At 49.4% G+C, this 15,053-nt stretch overlaps 1 long non-coding RNA gene across 1 annotated transcript in view; it reads left to right on the top strand.

The window, feature by feature from the left end:
- The window catches only part of LOC144161841 (uncharacterized), an 88,069-nt gene extending 73,489 nt beyond the window's left edge, over positions 1–14,580 (top strand). The window contains exons 5-6 of the long non-coding RNA XR_013320502.1: positions 8,057–8,155; positions 14,349–14,580. This is a non-coding gene — a long non-coding RNA (uncharacterized LOC144161841). The remainder of the gene's footprint in view (positions 1–8,056; positions 8,156–14,348) is intronic.
- Positions 14,581–15,053: the final 473 nt, after the last annotated feature.

A 15,053-nucleotide genomic window follows, 5' to 3' on the forward strand; every position in this document is an offset into this window, starting at 1 on the left:
CCGCCGCACAGGCGACACCGCGGCTTGCACTGGCTCTCGTGCCCGTCGCCGGGGTTCTTCAGTCCGCACGCGAAGCACACGCGAGCGTTCGGCGTGGGGCACACGTCTTTCCTGTGGCCGATTTGTCCGCAGATCTTACAGACTTCCTTGTGCTGCCGGTATAGGTAGCACCGCGTGACTACGCCGCCGTACCACACGTAGGACGGCACCTTGCTCCCGTGAAACAGGATGACGACCGCCGTCGACTGGCCGAGGCGGTGTGCGTCACCGGCGGTGGGGTTATGCTTGTTTACCACGTGGCGATAGATGTCGTCCGTGGTGTCTTCTAAGCCTACTCCACGTATCACGCCGCGAGAGGTGTCCTCCGGCGCCGCGCGGTACGCGTAGGTCTCGTATTTTCTGCCGCCAATGGCGATCCTCTTCACGACTTCGTACTGTAGCATTCTTTCCCAGCTCGGGGTACTGATGACCAGAATATTCTGAGCGAGGTTCGAGAGCATGGTGTCTTCGCGCCCGGCTTCCTCGCCCGCCTTGGCCGCCTCGAATACGGCTCGGCGCAGGTCGGTTATCGGCGTTTTGCCTATCTCTAGGCCGCCACGTGGCCGCACGACCACACGGAATTCGTCTCTCGGCGCAAAGTTGGGCATGCGCGCCGTCTTCGCCATGCCGGCGTTGACTTTACTCGCGATCTGGGCTCGCGTGAGGGTGACGTGGCGTTGTGAAGCGTTAGGCTTACCGGCGTGTGGCGAGGCTCGCTGCGTGGAAGCTTCGAGAACACTCACTGTCTTCTTGCGACGACGCTGATGGGATACGCGGGTCCACCCGGCGTGGTCATCGTCTTCCTCCGGCTCGTCGTCGGCGCGCGGACGCTCGTTGCCGTCGACTACGTGGCCATCGATGCCGGAGCACGTGGAAACAGTTCTCACCGTCGCACAGTCTAACACAGTCTGCACTCGCTGAGAAGAGTCCGCCGTAGACACATCCATCTCGCAAGATTCGTGGAAGAATTCCTCACCGGAGCGCCGAAGATCCGCCCGCTGGGCAGGTCCGGGCACGCCCGCGGCGGCGGCGGCGGCCGTCGACGTGGCCAGGGGTTTCCCCAGGCATCGAATCAAGGGGGGGTGTCTCAATGGCTCTGGGAGGGGTGGTTCATAAACTAGAAAAGCTATTTTTTTTATCCCACTAGTTAAATAATAGATGTCTGTTAACCAGACGCTCATCTCCGTGACGTACGTTTTTCATTTTCTATATATATATATATATATATATATATATATATATATATACACCTGAGAGGCGGTGCTGTCTATTCAATCTAAGAAAAAACAAATTTAGAGAAATTCATTTTTTAACATGAAAGGTCCGTATTCAGTTTTTTTTTAATTTCTCGCCATTTTTCAACGTATAAGGACATTTTCGAACTTGTTACCAGGGCCAGTGACGAAATTTGAGTTCTTGAAACAATCAGGCACCGATTGTACGCTCCCGATTTATTAAAACGCCAGGATTAGCTTCCGTAGCGCTTTTCGCTACTCCCTGGCTGGTAGCAATGTGCTCGCAGCGTGGTCAGCCTCAAACCACTTTGCCCCTTTCCTTTGAAAGCCTTTTTTGTGTGCACATACGAACTTGCCACGAGCTGTCCAAAAAAAGGAAATAAATACGCGCAACGCTAACAGCAAGCTCGGGGGGCGCACTTTTGTTTATTTTGCCCGAGGCTACTGCCAAGAATAGCAGACGGGCAGCCCGCGCATGCGCAGATCGATACTGAAAAAGGTCCATACAAGGACTGACATGAGTGAAATTCGGGGATTCAAGGGGGGGTGTCCAGAAAAATTAGGGGGGGTCTACACACTCCCTAGGGGGGGTGTAGGGAAATCACTGGACGTGGCCGACGCCATGCCCGTACTCGTCGGTTCCCTCGTTAGGCTTAGCTGGGCCGCCTCGCCTCGCCGAAGGAAAATGCTCGTAAAATCGCCAAAAAATGGGCTAATCGGCCCAAATTTGGTACCTACGTGATCCTCTCGACGTTAGGAAACTCGTACGTACGATTTGGACATCAGGGGCGGGATGGTCCTCCCAAAAATCGTGGCGACGACGGAGCCGACGTGGAGTGCGTCCGTTCTGCTCGGCGATCGTGCGCCCCCCTCCGTGCACATTGGAGGTAAAGACTTTCCCCCAAGCACTGTACCATTACATCACCTCTTCTCTTTCTTCTTTTCCTCCTTTTTTTTTCTTTTTTGTACATACAACTCTCCAGAGGCGTAGCATTGGAAGGTCCCTGCGCTGCAACCCTGCCGCGGAACCAGGCGAGGGACATACATATGCGCCTTTTTTCCCAAACACATGTGCATGAACGTGCAATATGCATCTTCCAATATAGGTGAGGAGGACGGTATTTTGTGGCAGATAGAGATAGCGCGCAGGGACAGGGACAAGGCTGCCCCTGCTCTTTCTCTGCCCCAAAGCGCTTTTTGGACTTTAGTGGTACCCATATCCTGAAAAAAAACGCCAATATAGTTGGGATATACTAGAAGACAGATAAAAACGTCTTCGAAATTAAAGACTCTTGAGCCTACTTCCGGCTGCATACTAGCGGTCTACCAAAGTTTATTGCTTAACCGCCAGGTTAACGCTAATATTAAACGCATTAGCGACAGCCTAGGTTTTCAACAATCCAGGGAAGAGGCTGGGTTTAGAAAACGCAGTGTCTAGAGTGCCGTCGGACGGCACTGTAGCTGATCGCTGCAGGCATGGCTAGAGTGCCGTCCGACGACATTCGAATATTTAAGACTAGGCTAGCAGCGGCCGCAGCATCTGTCGGACTGTACAGGATCCGTCTTTGCTTCTTGATCCCAAGGACGGTGGGTCGAGACCGGCTGTTGCCTTGATTTTTTTTCATCTTAAAATTGAACTATAATTTTTATGCCTTAGGTTACGTTTGGTGTTTTAAATTATTTCTTTGTGTGCGTTAGGGTATCTTATGTTATGTTTAGGTTCGGAATCGGGGCTTTACGTTATCTAGAGCGATGTAGTGCGAGACGCGACAATTTTGTCACAAAACGCCGGTGGACGTCGGTATAGTGGTGTGCTTATAATACCGTCGGACGGCAATCTAGACACGGCCTTTAGAAAATGCTACTCTACATCCACGTCATCAATGAAGTAATAGAAAAATCCCCAGAGCATAATAAACCGTGTTACATGGCATTTGTAGACAATGAGAAAGCGTTCGTTAGACACGCAGATAGGTAGGTGGAAAGCGTCACATGACCAAGGAATAGAGGGGAGCTACACAAGACTACTAGGCGACATATACGAGGGATGTACGGGAAGGATAATTCTTCACAAGCAAAGCCAACAGTTCGCAATACGAAAGCGAGTGTGGCAGGGAGATACCATCTCGCTAAAATTGTTCGCAGCAGGTCTGGATGGGATATTTAAGAAGATTTATTTGGTAAACGCAGGTGTATGGTTAAAAGGGGAATTTTTAAGGCGCCAAAGATCAATCTGGCATATGGCAGAGAAAGAATGCACAGTCGCTATAAGTTTGAAGGTGATCACATGAGTGGTGAAAAAACAGGCAGGAGCGTTATATTGTCACGTACTGAAGGACGACGCAGTTGTCTTAAAGAAAAAACAAGCTTATTGGAGCGAACTTGTGCTCCCCTAACAACTCAAACAATACACAGGCGGCGAAGCAACAGTCAACAATGTGACGTGCGCAGGCGAGTGCGGCGAATCAAATGCCACGGGTTCTGCTCGGTGACCATTTATCTTTCCGTGCGATTGTTCCTCGAACCGCCCAATTACATCGAGAACACTGGAGATCACAGAAGACTATTCAAGTCCTGTAAAGAAAGGGGAAAACACTCTCCCTACCAAACAAAATAACCCGTGCGGCGTACGGCACACAGATAACACAGCCGGGCGCGGCCGGGCGGTAAAACAAAACACATCCATAAGGAAACCCAATGCATGGTCCGCAGAACTACTCCCAACTAAGACTGAATCTACCCGATGCTAAAATGAAACAACATTCCGGAAAAACAGGAGGTCCCTCATCTTGGTAGTAAGGCTTGAGGCGAACCACGTGGACGACTTGGGGCCACGTGCGTTGTCGGGATGTGCCGTAATCGCCGTCGTGGATGACTTCGAAGGTATGTCGGCCAACACGTCGTAGAATCCGGTAGGTTCCGAAATAATGTCACGGAAGCTCCTTACTGAGCGCGCGTCGTCGAATGGGAGTCCAAACCCACACAAGGTTACCTGGGTGATACAAGCCTCTCGGCGCTGGAGGTTGTAACGTCCAGCGTCTGCCAGCTTCTGGTCCGTAGAACGTACGCGAGCAAACTGACGGGCTTCCTCCGCACACTGCAGGTATCCTTGGACATTCCCGTTGAGATCGTCGTCGTCTACGTGTGGAAGCATGGCTTAGAGAACTGATGTCGGCTGTCGACCGTAGGCAAGCTCGATTAGAGTCATCCGCGTAGTTTCCTGGACAGCTGTATTGTACGCGAATGTGACATACGGGATTACTTCGTCCCATGTTTTATGCTCAACGTGGTTGCATTATGGCAGACATCACGAGGGGAAGGAGGTAGCGCTATCTTTATTAGATGCGACGCTGAGAGCATCTCTTGTCGGCGGCCCTGTCCTTCCTGCGTGCGTCCGTCGTCGTCGTAGTCGGCGTCCGCACTCTCCTCCGCTCACCCCCTCTCCTCTCCGATAGCGAACACTCTCTCGCGAGGGGCATTGGATTGGATTCGATTAGATTGGCTTGGCTTGGCTTGGCTTGACTTGGATTGTATTGGATTGGATTAGATTGGATTTGAATTGAATTGGATTAAAGTGAATTGTGTTGGATTGTGTTGCGTCATAGCCGCGGCAGACGCACTGGCGCCGGCGCGTGCCCAGGTGAGAGCGAACACTCTCTCTCAACATCTGCGGGTGTGCGGCCCAGCGCGCTCTCACTCCGCCGGTGGGCGGCGCTGCGCGCGGTGCTGCGCATGTGCAGTACTCTCTCTCTCCGCGGTCTCCTCTCCTTCGGGCGCGCTGCGCATATAACCGATGTGCCGCTCTCCGGCGGCCTTTCGGTCGACGGTTGCTCTCCGCTTGCGCTTGAACCCCCCCTCGGCGTCGCATCACACCAGGGTTCCCGCGAGGGGAGGTGGGCGTAATTTTTTTCAAAAGTTCAGGTATCGGCCGCTACGCAGCTTAGGAGGCCCGCCTACCACTGCTCTCGTGATCTCCTTCAAATTGATCTTGACTTTACGCACTGAGACGAGCAGAGTAACATTGCGCACAATATGACGAGATAATAAAGTTAGCGGCACGATTTTACAACAGGCTATACGCCAGGGACGTTGGACCAGGGGAATATACTGAGCCTGCATGCTTAACTTGCGAGGTCGCGCTGGTAGCTAAAGAGGAAATAGAAAAGGCGCTCAAGGGCGTGAAAAGAGGTGAAGCTGCAGGTGACGACGGCATAACCATGGTCCTTTTAAAAAGGGAGGGCATATTGTCTTTGAAAAGCTAGGTAACCTACTCTCAGAATGATTAAGGGCTGTAACGAAGAAGCGAGGTCCAGGTCGCGGGATTCCAGCTCAGGCTGAAATCCAAGCTGAACCAGGACTATTGCCACGGACAATCCCCCCCGCATCAACCGCGCAGCATGCCCATCGCGATCGTGTCCAGTTCTGGCGTCCCCGCTTCTTCAGCTGCTCGAGCTTCTTCGGCCTCCGTTTCTTGATCCTCTCGGTTCCTTGGCTCTCTAAATAAACCCCACTGCAGGTCTTTAGAGGTATCCATATCCTGGAACAACACCAATATATTTCTGATTCACAAGAAGGAAGATAAAATGTCTTAGGAATTACAGACCCATGAGCCTAATGTCGGTTTTATACGAGCTGTCTACCAAGGTTAACGGCGTAACCGCAAGGTTAAGGCGGCAGTTAACCGCATTAGCGATGGCCTAGGTATTCAGCAATCCAGGGAAGAGGCTGGGTTTAGAAAATGATACTCTACATTGGATAGCATCCACGCCATCAATGAAGTAATAGAAAAATCCTCAGAGTATAATAAACCTTGTTACATGGCGCTTCTAGACTATGAGAAAACGTTCGTTAGACACGCAGATAGGTTGAAAGCGTTGAAGGACCAAGGAATAGAGAGGAGCTACACAAGACTACTAGGCGACATATACGAGGGATGTACGGGCAAGATAATTCGTTAGAAGCAAAGCCAACAGTGGCCGATACGAAAGGGAGTGTGGCAGGGAGGTACTACCTCGCTAAAATTGTTTACAGCAAGTCTGAATGGGATATTCAAGAAGATTTATTTCGTAAACGCATGTTTATGGCATGAGCGAGGAATACTTCAGCCATTCCAGGTTTGAAGACGACAGTCTTGGTCACTTAATTTGCAGAACTGCAAAAATTACTGAAGAACTACAACCAAAAGCTTCGCCGTGATGATACAAATAAATATGAATAAACTTAAACCTGCGATAACTAAACATGATAACGTTGCCCTCTTCAGCATATTCAATGAAACACTAGAACAAGTACAGGAATACAGCTACATCGGACGGGTAGTTAGCGCTGATCCAAACCCCGAGAATGAAATCAGGCGCAGAATACGACTGGGTTAGGGTGCACTCGGCAAGCACTCACAAATACTAAAAAGTAAGCTTAAAAAGGCAGTTGTGAAACTAATGCGTTCCACCGGTGACGAGATACGGAGCAAAAAGTTGGCGCCCTACTAAATAACTGAAAAACACTGTTAGGTCTGGCCAACGGGTAATGGAGCGAATAATGATAGGAGCAACGCTGAGGAACAGGAAGCGAGCATCGTGTATCAGGGTGCAAAGTTCAGTATAAAATATCATAGTTGAAACTTTGAAGAAGAAATAGTCTTGGGCTGGTCACGTCGTGAGACGAACTGACAACATGAGAATGAAAGGGGGATACCGTGGCAAGGGACTAGAGAATTGAAAAGGCCTTTAACTCAATGGAGAGACCGAATAAGAAAGTTTGGCGGCAAACAAGGGTCTCGGGCAGCGCAGGACAGCAGCGGATAAGAGTCAATGGGAGCACCCTCGTCCTGAAGTGAACACAAATAGGTTATTGATGATGGTGATAAATCCAGCTGTTACAAAATATTTTTACCTTTCGCGATAGATCCCAAACATATTTTAATCGTATGATTATTCTTTTAAAACAATAAATCATCATAACAGTGCTAAATTTTTTTCTACATAGTTTGGGCTATCTTGAGCTGATGTACCTGTTTCGTGTGAATAAAGAAAATCAACGGTTTTCCTTTGACCACACTAAGTAATCCCGCCAGATGAGACTGAGGGGAATAATGGTTTCAATAAATTTCAACTTCGCAAAGCGTTAAAATTGGGAGCCTGCATGTAGTCACCCATAAGCGCGCCGGAGTACCAAGTGTCCAGAGTAAAGAGAGGTAATAGCACAAAGGCTGATAAAAAAAGCTTAACAATTTCACCTAATTACTGCAATTGCTCAACAGATTTTATGAATAAAATATTTATGCAGTCACTAGGGAAATTTTAAGCACAATTTCTGCTGTTGACGCTGAACTCACGGGACCTCAAAGTTTTGTAAACTTGCCTGCAATCCTAGCATACTACGTGACACAACGTCTAGCACGAAGGAAGTTTGGATGAAAAAAACAACCTTTATCATATACATCTTGAAATAACATGTGTTTTGTGAATTGTTAGAAGTTCCAACGCTTCCAGAAGAAGTTCCAGAAGCCGAATATTTCTCGTAACAAACGCAGTTGACCAACAAAATTTTCTGGCCCCGAGGGTAAAACTCACACAAGATGGAAATGTTCGGTGGCAGTAATGAAAATAAAATTTTCAATAATGATGGTCATGCCTGCAATTGGCTTGATAATGGAAGCATGAGGGAGGTCCTTAACTAGCCTTTGAATAACTATTTCCTTGAGCATCTCGAGGACTTTGTAACCCCTCTCCGCAGTTGACTAACAACTGATCGATGAGTAACCCTTTCATTCCAATTTGCAGGTAAAGTATTGAAGTTTGAACGACTTGTATACCTCGACCGTACAAACAGTTGTGCTATAGTTAAAACCTTCTCGTGCCCTTCACGCGATAGACCACGAGGTAAGGGCGGTATAATTTTTTAATAAATTGACTTGCTGTTCTCCTAGGCAATTCTAAAAACTTCATTAAAGAAAATTACACCGAAATTCAGAGAATTGTCGACTAATGCAGAGCATTCCTATACCGCTTGTGTAGAATGTGAGTTCTTTAGAGCCAGATATGGCTGTGAGTAGTGAGAGAGATTCGATTATTTTGTTCTTATTAGATTTTCTTGTGTTTCGTTTCGCCAATAATGTAAATTTATACCATGGTAGCGACGAAGTGCCTTTCACTTACCTGGTGCCGTAACCTCGTCACTGAAGTACTCCTCCTCGAAAGCAGCAAGTAAACACCACGAGGAGTGTTTCGCCTCTCGTTTTGAACGCCATGCGCTACTTCTCGGAAGAGTAATCGTAGTTCAAAGCGGAATCATCTTCTTAGCACGAATACCACAATCTTAAAGATACTACAATCCCTGTGTGTGTGTGTTATGTCATTGCTCATGGTAAATAGGACATAATGATGACACATAACACCCCAGAGGATTGCCTGAGAAGCATTCAGGAAACCAGAGTGTCGGAACTTTTATTTACGGAACGAAATGTTTTTCGTTCCGTAAATAAAAGTTTCGTTCGGGTCCGCTCCGTCGGGCAGTGCACTGCGCTCGCGTTGACCCCTGTCATTATACCCTAACTGGGAGAGACGGGGCATGCAAATTTCTTAATTCAGGTTCAACGCAAGAGGGGGCGCCATCTTCTCAGCAAGCGCGTGATTCCTCCTCTCAGCGGTGCTTCTGCAGCGCCCAATCAGTGCGCGCCGTGTGGCAAGAGAGAGATTTACAATCTCTGAATACACTGATACACTGCATGCTTCGCCCCTCACCAGGTTTCACGTTAATGGAGATGGCCCGGGGTTTTGTCTGTTCAAAGTATGTGTTATCCGAATGTCTGCTGAAAACATTTTTAAAAACATTGTAGTTTGTGGGGACTTGTTTCAACAAGAACACTAAAGCGCTTTTTCGATGCCGTGGATGTTGTATTGCACCGTAAGGTGTTTTGCTCTAAAATATTTGGTTTTAGAGTATAATGGCTCAATTTCTGTACGCGTCTACACAGCGAGATTTTCCACATCTATATTGTTTCTGGTAGCCCGTATTAGAAAACTTTACGGAAATCGTGACTGAGACTGAATTATGGCATGATAAAACCGCACCCGTAAACTCTACAGGAAAAAGCTGTATAAACGGAGTAGCAGGACGACCGACGGTTCTATCTTTACACAAATATCGTTGGTATGAGTTATCTTCGAGGTGTTCTTTTCCCCGGGGCTTCTCCTCCAAGCCGCAGTAGCGCTGAGGATCTGACCCCGGGCATCCTCAACCGACAGACTCAGCCTCCGATACAAAACTGTACATTTATTTACAGCCCGGCGGGCGACTAAAAAACAGGACTCGCGCGGAGCTCGAAGACAACGGACCGAGCTCTCCTGCGCCCGGGCCGCGTCTCCTCGTCTCATCTTCCCTTACTCCTGCCGCTGAGGGCCGGGGAAGAAGGAAAAGCTAGTCATCTTCGTCGGTGGCCATCCCATGTGGTGGCGGTTAGGGCATCCGGTGCGAGCAGGCGCGGCCCTGTCGGAATTCGCGGCGTTCGAAAGCGCCGCGCAACAAGTGCTTTCCATTTCCGCGCTGCTCGCCCCAGGGCCCGCGCCAGTTCATGCGTCGAAGCGCCCGACACCTCCACCACCACTGTGAAACATAACTTCAGGAATGTTTCACACACGAAACACACACCACACACACTTTTGGCGCGTGCGCCATCGTTCCTTCAGTTGACGACACATCAATAGCACGGCCAGTGCCTCTTGACCCTGGCTACAGGTCACCATGACAAAACCGCCACAATCCTCATCTAGCTCATTCAGAGCGAGCGGCCTTGAGAAGGTGGTATGCACCGCCCGTCAGCGTCCGAAAACACCCCTGCCATGCGGCGCACCCCGTCGAACAACAGTATCAGGAACCCCTCTCCTTCTCGCTTTCTCGCTCGGGAAGCGACCGCTGCTGGCTCGTCAGCATGCGTTGCAGCCACGCTGCACTGAGGTGAAGCTGACTGACGCTGTCGCCTCTTCCTAGGTGAACCCTCGGGTTCGGCCGCTTCTGCGCTCGGTACGCCGTGCTGGACTACGCACTGTTGGTCAGCGTAAGCAGCAGAGGGCTGCTTAGCGGCCACATCAATGCTTACATGTAATGCTGGAGAGGTTATCTCTTCAGCCACTCCTACAGACCAACCTGCAACTGCCTTGGGCGGCATTACATGAGCGGCTGTACCCTGATTTGCACTTTCCTCTCTCAATTCGCTGGAGCTTCCCATGGCAATCGCATTCTCGCGACTCGACATTTGGGCATCTCCAGAAGCACAGGATGCACTTTGCGCGACACCAACTGCATCCGACTCGCACGATTCCCGTGCTTCTGCATCCTGCAAAGCTACTGGCCGCTCGGCCACGCTTTCGGAATGTTCTGCGTCTCCGCACGCTGCGACGACGGGCTCACGCTCTTGGGAACCCTCGTGTTCGGCCGCTACCGAACCACTGTTCACGCACGAAGCGCCGTTGTCTACCACACACCGTTGTGTGACGCAAGGAGTAGCGAGGGGTTCATCGGCAACATGAACACTAACATGCGACGCAGCGGAGCCTTTCTCTCTTGCCATCAGCTTCATCACGGGAAATCGCACACTCTCATTCACCTTTGACTGCCTGTCATTTACCAACGCAGCCTCGCGCGTAACACCTTCCTTCACCTCCATCTTCATTTCGGTGAAATTCCCTACGCGGATTGCTTCACTATCCTGCTCCCCGGTTGCAGGAAATCTCAACGCCCACGAAGGAACGTGCGCCACTATCCTCTCTTCGCCTGTCCCGAGTGACTCTGATCGTGGCGGATCCCGCGAAACAGGAGGACTACGCGCGCCCAGCGAATGGATTCCACCCCGCGCATCTTTCGGCGTACGGGCGCACCCCAGTCCACCCTCTCCCTCAGCACTGAACATTACTCCGTGAGCAATCGGTGAGGCAGAAACATTGTTAGCTCTCATAAAGCGTTCACTCTTGGAACGTTCCGCCGCTAACTCTGCCTCAGCGATTCTCAACTTCGCCAGCAATAGCGCCTTCTGCTCCGCGAACGACATGGCTGACCTAATCCTGACGCTCGCTGTCTCGTCAGCCCTCACACATTAACTCCATCTCACCATGCCTAGCTAACCGGCCTCCATTATCTTAGGGCTCCGCATGAAGCACCCCCTACATGTCATGGTGAGCCACGCACCCAGGATCAAGAGAGGCACTGACCTGCATAGCTCGGTGCTTGTGGTGATGGGCTGGATCCGTCGAGGTGGCGATCCGTATCCACGCGGCGCCGGCCGCGTTCTCGTACTCGGGGCTGGAGGGGTGATCCGGCTCCTTCCGCAGAGGCGTCCACCAAACAATGGCCCGCCGACTTCTCGCCTGCCGACAGCTCGCTGCTCCTGCCGCTCCTCGTTCAGTGGGCTGTTGATGCCTCCACTGACCGCTGGTCAAGCTGCTTCTCCGCCGCTCAGCAGGCCGCAGACACTGCCTCGGTCTTCGTTGAGAAGTTTGTTGAGCGCCGGTCGAGCCGCTTCTCCTCCTGGGTCGCGAGCTCGCTGGTCCTGCCGATCACGTACAGCAGACCGCAATTTCTCCGCGTGCTCCGTCCGTCGAGGGGCCCGCCTCGCCCGCCGGCCGGCTGAGTCGTCGCTGTTGAAGATCGTGCCGACTGCGCCAGTTATCTTCGTGATGTTCTTTTCCCCGGGGCTTCTCCTCCAGGCTGACGTAGCGCTGAGGATCTGACCCCGGGTATCTTCAACCGACGAACTCAGCCTCGATCAAAACTGTACATTTATTTACAGCCCGGCGGGCGACTAAAAAACAGTACTCCCGCGGAGCACGCAGACGACGGGCCGAGCTCTCCGTCTTCATCCTTTCTCCACCCTGCCGCTGGGGGCCAGGGAAGAGGGAAAAGCGAGTCCTTCGTGGGGGTCCAACCCCAGGTGGTGGCCATTAGCGCATCCGGTGCGGGCAGGCGCGACCTTCCTCGAAATGCGCGACGTTTCAAGGCGCTGCGCGACACGTGCGTTTCATTACCGCACCAGTTGGTGTGCTGAAGCGCCCGACAGTATGATTTGTCCAGAACATGTGCTCGTCAAACTCCACTAGCAAAAATAACGGCTAAGAACTTTCTTTAGCTGCTTACTGCAAAACTGGAGCGGCAGGTCGTAGTTGATTGCTTTGTTGTTTGGGAAAAACAGTGTGGGTTTACTTTCGCTCGTGCTCAATGCGAGTCTATCTATATAAATCCTCTTAATAAGTTGCTGAAGGTATATAGGTATTAGACACATATTCAAGGATTTCGAAGCTGCCGCCAGGGAACAGTACGAATGCGTTGACAGCGTGCATTACAATGGCAACAGGTAAATACGAATTGTGCCGTTGTTTTACAAATTAAATAGCAAAGCGCCTAGAGTCTATCCTTGCGGCACTCCTTATTGTCGAGATCAATGTCGGAAGTATGTCCATACTAAGACGCAAATAAAAAATCGGCAGTGAGGTTAGTTGCCTACGAGTTTCGAATGCAGAACCAGTTACGCCATACGAGTCAAGTTAATGCAGCAAGATGCTGTTACTTGGCGGCTGGACAAATGACACAAATGATGGTTGCTGCTGAAGCGTTCTATTAAAGACGATAGTCTTTCTTGGGCTACTTAAACCCAGAAATTTTGACCTGTCTGTATGTCTGTCTGTCTTTCTATCTGTCTATCTGTCACTCGATTTAGCCACCCGGCCAAAGTGAAACAGAATCTGCGCAATAGTCTTATATACTCACCGCCAAATCGAAGCGTCTAAGTCCGGTGTAATGTTCAAACTTGTCTACATTGTTGTACAAGAGCAAGACATTACCCATATATGAGGAAGAAAATCAATACCCAAGGGATATTTGCAGTGCTCCTTTATAAAAAAATCGTCGGTGCTTGATTTTTGCGAAATGAAATACCACATCCACTGGAGAAAAAAAACTTCACTCCGTCGCCTGCTGTCGGCCGCACCACTATTGCTTCTGGCGGCATTTCAAGAAATCAAGCGGCCACGGTTACAAAAGGTTCCACTAGATAGGTTCCACGTTCTGCTTGGAACGCACGTGGAGTAGGGAAATGTGGTTCTATAAACGTAGAAGTAGGGCTCCTCGATCCACGCGCGACTCCTCCGTACGGCAGCGCTAGCATCCAGGCACCCGGCCTGGAGCAGTGGAACGCGGTAAGTTTAAATTGACTTGAGCAAACCTTTAGTTTGTTTACTTTGAGAGGAGCATGACGAAAGACGAACAGCATGAGAGGTGAGCGGGAAAGCAAAGGGAGGCTTTTTCTTGGCAAATGTCGACGAGAGACTATCGTCTTTTGTCGACATTTGCAACGAAAGGAGCAGACACACGGCCAATTTTTTTAGGTGATGGTACCACAGAACGACGTGATTTATGTACGAGCAGCCGTCATCGCTAAAATTTTGGTTCCGTGCCATCGTCTGTTTAATCTTCGTCCGCGGCGGGTCATTTTCTCCTGTTCGCCAGTGCCCACTTCTGCTTCCCCTCACAATATCATGCTTGATAAACTGGAAGGCTTTTAGTAGTGGAGGAATATCCCGCCATTGAAAACATAATATTCCGGATTAGTGATGATTTCGCCTTGATTTGTCAATAATGCCATTTCAGTTGATTTGCTTCTTGAACTCAACGAGTATTTTTTGTGGAAACCACGTGCTCTGCAAAAAGAACACTTTTGAAACGGTTGTGTATCTTGCGTTCAATCATTTCTGAGCAAGGAAGTGGCACAAAAACGGCCCAAGAAATTTCGGTCAGTAATTTTTTACAAATGTGTGAACTCCTCTTGCCCGTGCAGTTTTTTCCTGTGTGTAAAAGTATCGGAAGTCAGCACATGGCAGCTTATGTGTTCCAAAAGAGTAGAGTTAATCGAAGGAACGCTTTTGCTTCGTTCCGTTCTTTGTTCTGTACTACTTTGAATTGAATATTGGAAAATTTGTATATGAGAAACAATATTTACGCCAAATGACCATTCTGACAATATTAATGCGGACATTGTTTTTTGTAGTACTTCATTTTATTTTATTTTAATTATGTGCTTTCTTGCAGGCAGGTGGCGAGAGACGTGCGAAGCACGAATAAAAGCAAACCTGAGTGTCCCCCCGCAACAGAGCATGGTATATATAGAATGCCAAGACAAATTTAAAAAGAAATGCGGGCGATATATGCCGCGTTATGAAGTCTATCAAAATATTTGTAAACAGAAGATGTGGCGAAAGTGGATTTGAGACAAGTAATTTGTGTACTCACACAAAAACATCCAAGAAATAAATCCGCTATTTTTCTGTGCTGTTGGCTGTTTTGAAACGAACGTTTTATATAGTAAAGCCGCTCTAATTCTCCGTCAAATGTTGCATCGCGCATTAGGGTACAAAAGGTGAACTGAAAGCACACGATTCTTTGTTAAAAAAAAACTATGCACACCGCCAGGTGCTTGCATGTATCAGCCCTCCAACTTCGTTATAATGACAAGGGTTAGGCATGAATTTGAAAGCGAGAACTTTTGCCGAAATGGTGAAAGTAACTAACAAAACACACAGAAATTATTGAAAATGATTTCCTTTGCCACAAGGGCTGTCGTTTTGATTTCTTATGACAATGTCTATATCAATGCCATCACAGCCATTACATTCGTCGGGCTACGGTAGCACGAATCTTGGGTAAATGCAGGCAGGCATATTCAAGGGTGCCAAAATATCCGCACTTACTTGACAACCGTAGACATGGGGCTGCAGTTGCCGTCCAAAAATTGCA

This window comes from Haemaphysalis longicornis, unplaced genomic scaffold (genome assembly GCF_048455015.1).
Source record: "Haemaphysalis longicornis isolate Haplotype H1 unplaced genomic scaffold, Haemaphysalis longicornis Haplotype H1 scaffold_12, whole genome shotgun sequence".
Lineage (NCBI taxonomy): Eukaryota > Metazoa > Arthropoda > Arachnida > Ixodida > Ixodidae > Haemaphysalis > Haemaphysalis longicornis.